General features: G+C 36.1%; 1 long non-coding RNA gene across 1 annotated transcript; it reads right to left on the bottom strand.

Moving 5' to 3' along the window:
* Positions 1 to 1916: 1916 nt before the first annotated feature.
* On the bottom strand, positions 1917 to 3854 carry LOC128928315 (uncharacterized). The gene is made up of 2 exons (XR_008473197.1): positions 3775 to 3854; positions 1917 to 2223 (listed from the first exon to the last, which is right to left on the bottom strand). It is a non-coding gene; the product is annotated as an uncharacterized LOC128928315 (long non-coding RNA).
* Between the last annotated feature and the right edge of the window lie 5934 nt (positions 3855 to 9788).

The raw sequence follows: 9788 nt of genomic DNA, 5'->3' as shown, positions 1-9788 counted from the left end.
TTCATATTTCACATAATCATTAAATGTGTTCTCTTGAACAATATGGAGAAATGTTTTATAATTTTTCTTAATTTATACATTTCATCATATTATACTTATTCCAAACATAGTGATTTGTTACTCAACATTATACTTTTAAGATTTATTCACATTGATGCATTTGGGTCCTGCTAAATCAAGTGCCGTTTAATATTCTGTGAAATAAACGTTGAAATTAAGGATACATTTAGTTTTACTTAATGGAAATTCCCAACAATCTTTCATTTAAATTTAGGGACTATTTTCTCAAATAATAAAAATTTGGACATAGAATCAGTCACTAGACAATATTATGGTGTAATTTACTGAAGCATTTTTGTATTGGCCAACATTTGGGTTTCTTCAAGTTTTTACTATTATTTGGAATACTGAAATAAATCTGTTTGGTCATATGTGTAGTGAGAGTGTCTTTTTATGTGCATATATGCATTTTGGCAGCTCAGTATCTTAATCACATTTATATGATTGAGAAACCTTTTTTTTTTTTTTTTTAGTTTTTTATTGGATTTTAGGTTTTGGGGTACATGAGCAGAGCATGCAAGACAGTTGCGTAGGTACACACATGGCAGTGTGCTTTGCTTTCCTTTTCCCCTTTACCCACGTTTGGCATTTCTCCCCAGGCTATCCCTCCCCACCTCCCCCTCCCACTGGCCCTCCCCTTTTCCCCCCAATAGACCCCAGTGTTTAGTACTCCCCTTTCTGTGTCCATGTGTTCTCATTTTTCATCACCCGCCTATGAGTGAGAATATGTGGTGTTTCATTTTCTGTTCTTGTGTCAGTTTGCTGAGGATGATGTTCTCCAGATTCATCCATGTCCCTACAAACGACACAAACTCATCATTTCTGATTGCTGCATAATATTCCATGGTGTATATGTGCCACGTTTTCAGATGCTGGAGAGGATGTGGAGAAAAAGGAACACTTTTAACTGTTGGTGGGAGTGTAAATTAGTTCAACCATTGTGGAAGACAGTGTGGCGATTCCTCAAGGCCTTAGAAATAGAAATTCCATTTGACCCAGCAATCCCATTACTGAGAAACCTTTTATGTTGTGATTGTTGTTGCAGTACAGAGCTTGCCACCTACTATAAAAGCTGAAGATAACAGATAATCATTATCTCAGTCTCTGTTGCAGCTAGGGACTGCCCAATGACTTAAGCTCTACCAATCAGATAAACTCCTCCCCAGAATTTTAATTACGATCTAATGATACAATGAAGCACTGGAAAATTCTCACTGGTAGCAACAGCAGTAGGAGCAAGATCAAGTTATTGGAACACCAGTGACACCCCCATGTAAATTATAGAAACTTATCTTTAATGGTGGTGAGTGTGGCTCTTCACTGAATCAGTTCTGTGTTCCAGATTTTGGGCGTATCCCTGACTGTATAGAAGCTGATAGTCTTTTGATGAAGATTTCGTGTTTGTTTACATTAAGCTTAAGCAAGGCAGTTTTGGTTACCTTGTTGTACTTTGTTTTTAACTTTCGTTTGCATTATGTGACGGCTGAGGAAGGCACGCTTTTTCCAGGTGTATTAGAAAGTAATATTTCCTCTTTTATGACACTTTAGTTTCAGTATTTTGTCAAATATTCTACTGAGTTATTTCTTTTTTTTTCTGATTTATTTGTTCGTATTATATGTGTATTCTAGATGCCAAACATTTAAAAGTGTTATAAACACTTAAAAACAGTTATAAAATTTGACCACACCTTCCCTTAATTTTTGTTTTGTCTTTTGATACATAGTGAGCATGTTCAGATATATGGAAGAAACTCTAGATATTTTATATGGTGATTAAAATAACTTGGACTGTGTAGTTATTCACTCAAAATTATTTATTGAGTTTATATCATAATGAGCAGAAACCACACAGTTGATTTAGACAGGAAAAATGTAATACAAAAGACTGGTAAACTGATAAAAAAGTAACTATAAAATACAAGAAAACTCTATGTGGTATCCTAGAGCTGAGAGAGAGTATTCAATGACAAAAATATTTGGAAGGAGCATTTCCTCCACGAGACTAAAGTAGTTGGAAAAGGTGAAGTTGCAACCCACTGAATAGCACAGTGTTTCATTGGTTTGCTCAGGTCAGAGCTATTCGGCAATTGCTAGACAACAACAATGGTAAAAAGCAACTTTCCATGGCATAGGTGCCACACCATGGAATCTCTTTCAGTGGATCTAGGTAAAAGTATACAGAAGGAATGAGCTAATGACAAATTGTAGGTGCAAGCAGGTCACAGTCGTCACGTTGCAAGAGTCCAGGTACACAGGTAGGCAGAAGGAATCAAAAACCTGTGGCGGTAGGAAGCCTGGAAATTGTGCTGTCCATGCTGAAAAGACTGCAGGAAGTCAGGGACCTCAGATTCTGAGTTATAGCACTACCAGATGTTCTCTCACTCACACCTCTCACTCACTATAAAGAGCCAGGCACCGTAGGAGAGCCCTTTCCTCTACAACATCTCTGCAGTGCCCTCTGCAGAAAAGGCTTAAATATTGTGCTCACTATGAAGTAAATACAGGAGAAATTCCACACATTCTGGCAGAGTATTGATTGAAGGATAAATTTGAAGCTGAGAGGCAATACATTATTTATTGACAAATATGTGGCATGCTGTCCAGCATAGTAAATACTAAAATGTCTTTGTAAAAATAAAAAAATCAAATTATCTTTCCCATAGAAATTATACTGTTGTAGGAGATATATGAAAATATCCAAAGAAATAATTAATAAAACAGTAAAGTTATGTAAAACAAAAATAGGGTGCTACAAAATTAATGACATTTAGTGAGGTTCAAAAAAAGTCTCCTGAATGACAGTCATATGTTTGGGGAATTTATACTTAAGATGTATACTGAATATGTATATATGAGGTATATTAATATTTCTATAAAGCTTGCATAAGAAACTGTGATAAATGTTTAGAGTTGGCGGTTACTGGCATGACAGATAATAAGCAAAATATGGTAATAAACGAGATTGACAAAAGAGAGAGTAGAGAAAGATAGCCACATGAAGGAATCTTTCGATAAACACACATGAATAGTTTTAAACTGCTTGCAGGTCAATTAAGATGTCAATTAATATGTATTAAAAAGACACTATGTGAGTTATTCATAGTATCCTTTAAAATGGCTTGTTGGAGGCAGAATTCAGATCACAGAGAGTTAAACAAGTAATAATCTGGCAGAACTAAGAGTAGAAATCATAACATGGTTAAGTCATTGATTTTAATTTCCAACTCGTGAAATTAAAAGCTAGATTTTGTATAAAATTTAGATTATGGGTCTTTTTGAAAAATTGGAAACTTTATCAATCTTTGCCTATATTTGCTTGAAACAATATTCAACTGAGTTGCCACCCCTCCTTGAGATTATAGGGTCCATGCTCTCTCTATTTCATCACTGTCAGTATTGAACTGCACCACTTTAAATAGTCCCACTTGGCCTTTCTAGCAATTGCACTCATAGACTCTGAAACATGCAACTCTTTAAAGAAGATAATGTGGAAGAAAAAAACGTGGTGTCTGATAGTAAAAGAAGCTTATGGTTTATTTTTCTTCCCTTTTTCCTTTTGCTCTCCCTTCTTCAAAGAAAGTCAATAACTGATTGCCGAAACCAAGGTGTATCCTGGCTAATAGAAATAAACCCACACACAGGGAGAAGCTGTAGATAGCAATGAGAAAGTTGTATTCTATTTCTGCCTATTTAGTTACTGGAATTAACACTTACCAAGCTACTTAAACATTGATACTTAATGTCTTCATTTATAAAATGAGAATTAATACCCATTTCTTAAAGTTATCCTGCAGAATAAATGAAATGTTTCCAAAGCTTATAAATAGTTCCTGACCAAGTAACTATTTAAAAATACGTGAAGGAGACATATTATTAATATAGTAATCAAATTACCACAGTGCCTGAAAAAGAAATAAACTCAAAGCGCTGAGTAGTCATTATGCAATCCCAGGCTGTTTCATTAGGCTGTTGATGGTAACGCATGAGGAAAGGAAAGTGACATCGAGACAGTAAATCAAATACAGTCGTGTGCTGCTAAACAACAGGGATATATTCTGAAAATTTGAAAACTGTATCATAAGGCAATGATGTTTGTGATACAGATATCACAGTGTACTTACACAAGCCTATATAGTATAGCCTACAACACACCTACGTTATAAGGTACAGCCTATTACTCCCAGACTACAAACCTGCACATCATGTTACTCTAATAATATTAATAATTATTAATAATGTTAATAATAAATATTTGTATATATAAACATATTGAAATCTAGAAAAGATACAGTAAAATACAGAATAAATAATAATTAAAAAAAAAAAAACAGTACCTATATAGACCACTTACAACAAATTGAGTTTATAGGGCTGAAAATTGTTCTGGGTGGATCAGTGAGTAATTAGCAAGTGAATATGAGGACCTGGGACATTTGAAATCTTAAACATTAGGCATTAGGGTAAATTTTTAAAATAAATTTTATTTGTTCAATGATACATTATATTTAGCTTACTGAAAATTTTTAACTTTATCAACTATTTTTTTATCTTTTTTATTCTTTTGTATTACAACACTGTTTAATTTCTCTGTGTTTGCTATAATTTTGAGGGTTCTTTTGGAAGTTGATTTCTAGTTTTATCCCACTGTGGTCTAGGAAGACACTTGATATCATTTTAATTTTTAAAATGTATTGAGATTTGTTTTATGACCTATCATATGGTCTATCTTGGAGTATGTTCCATGTACTGATGAGAAGAATACATGTTCTGCAGATCTTGGACAGAATTTTCTGTAAATATCTGTCAAGTCCATTTGTTGCAGACTGTAGTTTAAGTCCATTGTTTATTTGTTAACTTTGTGTCTTGACAATCTGCCTAGTGCTATCAGTGGAGTGTTGAGGGTCCCCACTATTACTATGTTCCTATCTATCTCATTTCTTAGGTGTAGTAGTAATTGTTTTATGAATCTGAAAGTGCCAGTGTTAGGTGCATGTAAATTTAGGATTGTAATATCTTCTTATAGGACTGATCCTTTTAATCATCATCTAATGACTTTGTCTTTTTTTACTTTTGTTGTTTTAATGTCTGTTTAATCTAATAAAAGAATAGCTACTCCAGATTGCTTTTGGTTTCCATTTGCATGGAATATCTTTTTCCACTCCTTTATTTTGAGTTCATATGAATCCTTCCATGTTAGGTGAGTCTCTTAAAGACAGCAGATATCTGGCTTGTGATGTTTCATACATTCTGTTAGTCTGTATGTCTTAAGTGGAGCATTCAGGCCATTTATGTTCAGCATTCATATTGAGATATGAGGTACCATTCCAGTCAACAAGTTGATTGTTACCTCAATACTTTGTTTTCTGCATTACGTTTTATAGGCCATGTGAGTTTTATGTTTTTAAGAGGCTTTATTTTGGTGCGTATCAAGCTTTGTTTGCAGGTTTGGAACTCCTTTTAGCATTTATTATAGGGCTGATTTGGTAGTGCAAATTCCCTCAGCATTTGTTCTACTAAAAATAACTTTATTTATTTTTCATTTATAAAACTTGGTTTTGCTGGATCCAAAATTCTTGGGTGACAATTATTCTTTTTTAAGGAGGCTAAAGATAGGACCTCAATCCCTTATGGCTCATAAGGTTTTTGCTTAGAAGTCTGCTGTTAGTTTGATAGGTTTATCTTTACAGGTTAACTGATGTTTTATCTCACTGCTCTTAGAAATTTTCTACAGAATTGGGGAACATTTCTGCAAATTATCCATCTGACAAAGCGCTAATATCCAGAATCTACAAGGGACTTAAACGAATTTACAAGAAAGAAAACTCTATCCTAAAGTGGTTAAAGGATATAAACAGACAATTCTCAAAAGACATTTATGCAGCCAACAAACACATGAACAAAGCTTATCATCACTGAGAAATGCGTTATTAGAGAAACGCAAATTATCGTTAGAGGAATGCAAATCAAATCCACAATGAGATACCATCTCATGCGAGTTAGAATGGCAAACATTAAAAAATCAGGAGACAACAGATGCTGGAGAGGATGTGGAGAAATAGGAATGCCTTTACACTGTTGATGGGAGTGTAAATTAGTTCAAACATTGTGGAAGACAGTGTGGCCATCCCTCAAGGATCTAGAAATAGAAATGCCATTTGACCCAGCAATCCCATTAGCAGGTATATACCCAAATATATGTTTACTGCAGCACTATTCGCAATAGCAAACACTTGGAACCAACCCAAATCCCCATCAGTGATAGACTGGATAAAAACAAAAATGTGGCACATATACACCATGGAATACCATACAGCCAAAAAAAAGATTGAGTTCATGTTTTTTGCAGGACATGGATGAAGCTGGAAACTATCATGCTTGGCAAACTAACAGAGGAAGAGAAAACTGAACACCTCATGTTCTCACTCATAAGTGGGAGTTGAACAGTGAGAACACATGGACACAGAGAGGGGAACATCACCCACCAGGCCTGTCGGAGGGTATGGGGTGAGGGCAGGGATAGCATTAGGTCAAATACCTAATGCATTTGGGGCTTAAACATAGATTAAGGGTTGATGGGTGCAGCAAAGCACTATAGCACATGTATACCTATGCAACAAACCTATACCTTCTGTATGTGAATCCCAGAACTTAAAGTAAAATTAAAAAACAAACAAACAAACAAGTATCATTCTATTATATTACCAAAAAGTATCTTTCTGCATTTATTCAGGTAATTACTAATTTTTTCTTAGTGTTTTCTAATTTTAACTGTGTGAAACTTTCACATATTTTGTCAGATTCATCTGGAAACATTTTTTTTTTTTTGCCTATTATAAGTGCCATTTAAAAAATTCAATTTAATAGTATTACTATTATATAAAATGATTTTAATGTTATATATTAATATGAATTCTGAAACCTTGGTAAAAAAAGAACTTTTTTTCTTCAGGTTGACTTTAGACACCTGATAGGTATATGCTTTGGCAATGACTTTTTTGCAATAAATCTCCCAAAAGTTCTTTGAGCCTTTGTAGCTGAATATCTAAATCGCTAGCAAGGCCAGATAATTTTTCTTTAATTATTCCCCCAAATAAATTTTTCAAACTTTTTGCCTTTTTTTTTTAACCTCAGGAACAATTTTATATATTTCTTGGAGATATTTCTTTTCTTTATATTTTTTTCATTTCTTTATATTTTTTCTTTATTTTCTTCCCAATACATTAATTCCAAAGCCTTGTCTTTGAGCTCTGAAATTCTTTATTTTACTTCATAGTCTATTGTTAGAAATTTTACTGCCTTCTGTAATTCCCTAAATGTGTCTTCCATTTCCAGAACTTCTGATTTCTTAAATATATCTTTAGGAAATTTTTTATTTATATTCTAAATTATTATTTTAAATTTTTTCTTGTTGGTTTTCACCTTTATCTTTTATCTCATTGAATAGTTTAATAATCAACCTTTTGCATTCTTTATCTGATATGTCAAAGATTTCACAATGATATAGATTCATAGCTTGACAGATAATGTAATCTTTTGCAGGTGTTATATACATATTGTCATATTGACAAAATTATTTTTCTGGCTCCTTCTCATTTGAGTACCCTATTCTTCAAATTATTTTTTGAATTTATTTTTGATTTCACTGTGTTTTTTTAAATTTCTGTTTCCCCTTATGGATATGACTTCAATGTTTATAGTTTATTGCAGCCTAATTCAGCTTTTGATGCTTTCGGGATGAAGACTCTGTATTAGCTTCTTGGTTATAGAAGGCCCATATATGATGGATTTCTCAGATGCTGGTTGTAGTAGCAAGGTGCTCAGTGTATGGGCAAGTTTACTGTGTCCTATGAAGTTAGAATGGCAGAGGTCTGTTGAAGCCTATGTCATTCCCTTGTGTTTTTCACGTTATTTACTTTTCCCCAGTACTTTATTTATTGGGTTGAATAGTTCAGGCTTCCAGCCAGTAGGGAAGATGTCCCTGGGCAGAAATAAGTTGTCGCTAAAACAGGTGGGTAAATGCAATATGCAATGATAGGCAGAGGTCACAGCCTTCACAGAGTGGCTGAAGGATCTCCCATCAAAACACACTGTGGTCTTATCAGAGGGAAGACTGGGAACCACCTCAGCTCCCCTGCCAGGCCAGCAAGAAAGTGATTCATCTTCTAGTTGTATTAATCCATCCTCACAGTGCTATAAAGAGCTCCCTGAGATGGGTAATTCATGATCATGAAGAAAAAAGGTTTCATCGACTCACAGTTCCACAGGCTTAAAAGGAAGCATGACTGTAAGGTCTTAGGAAACTTAAAACCATGGCAGAAGGTGGAAGAGAAGCAAAGACCTTCTTCACAATGGCAGCAGGAGAGAGAGAGAGAGAGAGAGAGAGAGACAGAGACAGAGAGAGAGAGGGAGAGAGAGCGCAAATGGCAAAGTGCCACACACTTTCAAATAACCAGGTCTCATGAGAACTCACTCACTGTCAGAACGGCAAGGGGGAAGTCCTCCCATATGATTCAATCACCTCTCACCAGTCTCCTTCCCCAATATGTGAAGATTACAATTTGAGATGAGGTATGGATGGGAACACAGAGCCAATCCATATCACAGCCATTCTCTTGGCCCAGTATTCTGGCTATTCAGATCAGATAGGCACCTCTTTTCACCTGTAGGTGTTGATGCTTCAAGTAGAGAGGAATTGTTACCCTACCCCTCATGCAAGCCTGAGCCTGAAGACCACTCCTTTGGTGGTGATGCAGTCACCCTGAAGTGTTCCAGAAAGACTGTCTATAGGTACACTCATGCTGAGGTCCTATGAGAGAAGTTCCAGCTCTGTCTGTAATGGTGGATAAGAAGGAAAGACATTTATGGCTTTCTCCCAAACCTCTCCCAGACCTCTCACAAGTATCAGGGCTGCCTGGCTATTTGGATAGAGCTGCAGGTATTCCCTGCTGAGCCCAGCACTGCAGCTGGGCCTCTATTAAAAGAAACTTCCCACCAGCAGAAATTTTGGGACTCAAAGCCTGCCATCTGAATTGTTTAGTCTGCTGGAATGTTCCTTTGATGTGGTGCATTCTTTCTTCCTCTAGGAGTAGAAGGCCCTGAGAGCTGTACTACTGTGTATGCTGCTGCTACTCTGGGACTAGACATACAATGGGGCTGCCACACTTCAGGTTGATACTTGGGAATGTCTGCAAGGGATTTAGTGATGCTACCCATCCTTAAGTCTTGTAGCAGTGGATACCAACACCAGCTCTGATGGGGGTGACAGGGTAGAGACATGGACTCTGTGAGATTCCTGGGTTATAAATAGCCTTAGTGTGTTGGATTTCTCCATTGCTGGTTGTAATAGGAATGAAATGGTCATGTGGACAGACTCAGGACCTCCTGGTTAGCCAGGGTGTTGCAGACAATGGTGATAGCTGAGGTTATGCACAAATTTTCTCCTTCCTGAGCACTGCGTTAATCTTTCTGGAGATGCTGTAATGAACTGTGCGAGTTGGTGGCACTTGCAAAACAGTGCCAGTTATGATAGTAGCAGTAGAATTTGTGCTTGCCTTATGTTACCTAGGCAATTGTTCTGGATTCTCAAGGAATGGTCAGGGATATAGAGCTCCCAAAAGTTTCTGTCTTTTGTGGTAAGCTACCAGAGCAGGCTCAGGGGCAAAGCCAGGTGGAGGCTGGATCAGATGGGTCCATGTTCTGTCTTTCCATGTGTGGGGCAAGCAGTAGCC

This window comes from Callithrix jacchus, chromosome 1 (genome assembly GCF_049354715.1).
Source record: "Callithrix jacchus isolate 240 chromosome 1, calJac240_pri, whole genome shotgun sequence".
NCBI lineage: Eukaryota > Metazoa > Chordata > Mammalia > Primates > Cebidae > Callithrix > Callithrix jacchus.
Note: the sequence above shows the minus strand (reverse complement) of the source record. Positions and strands in the feature narration are given on the sequence as shown.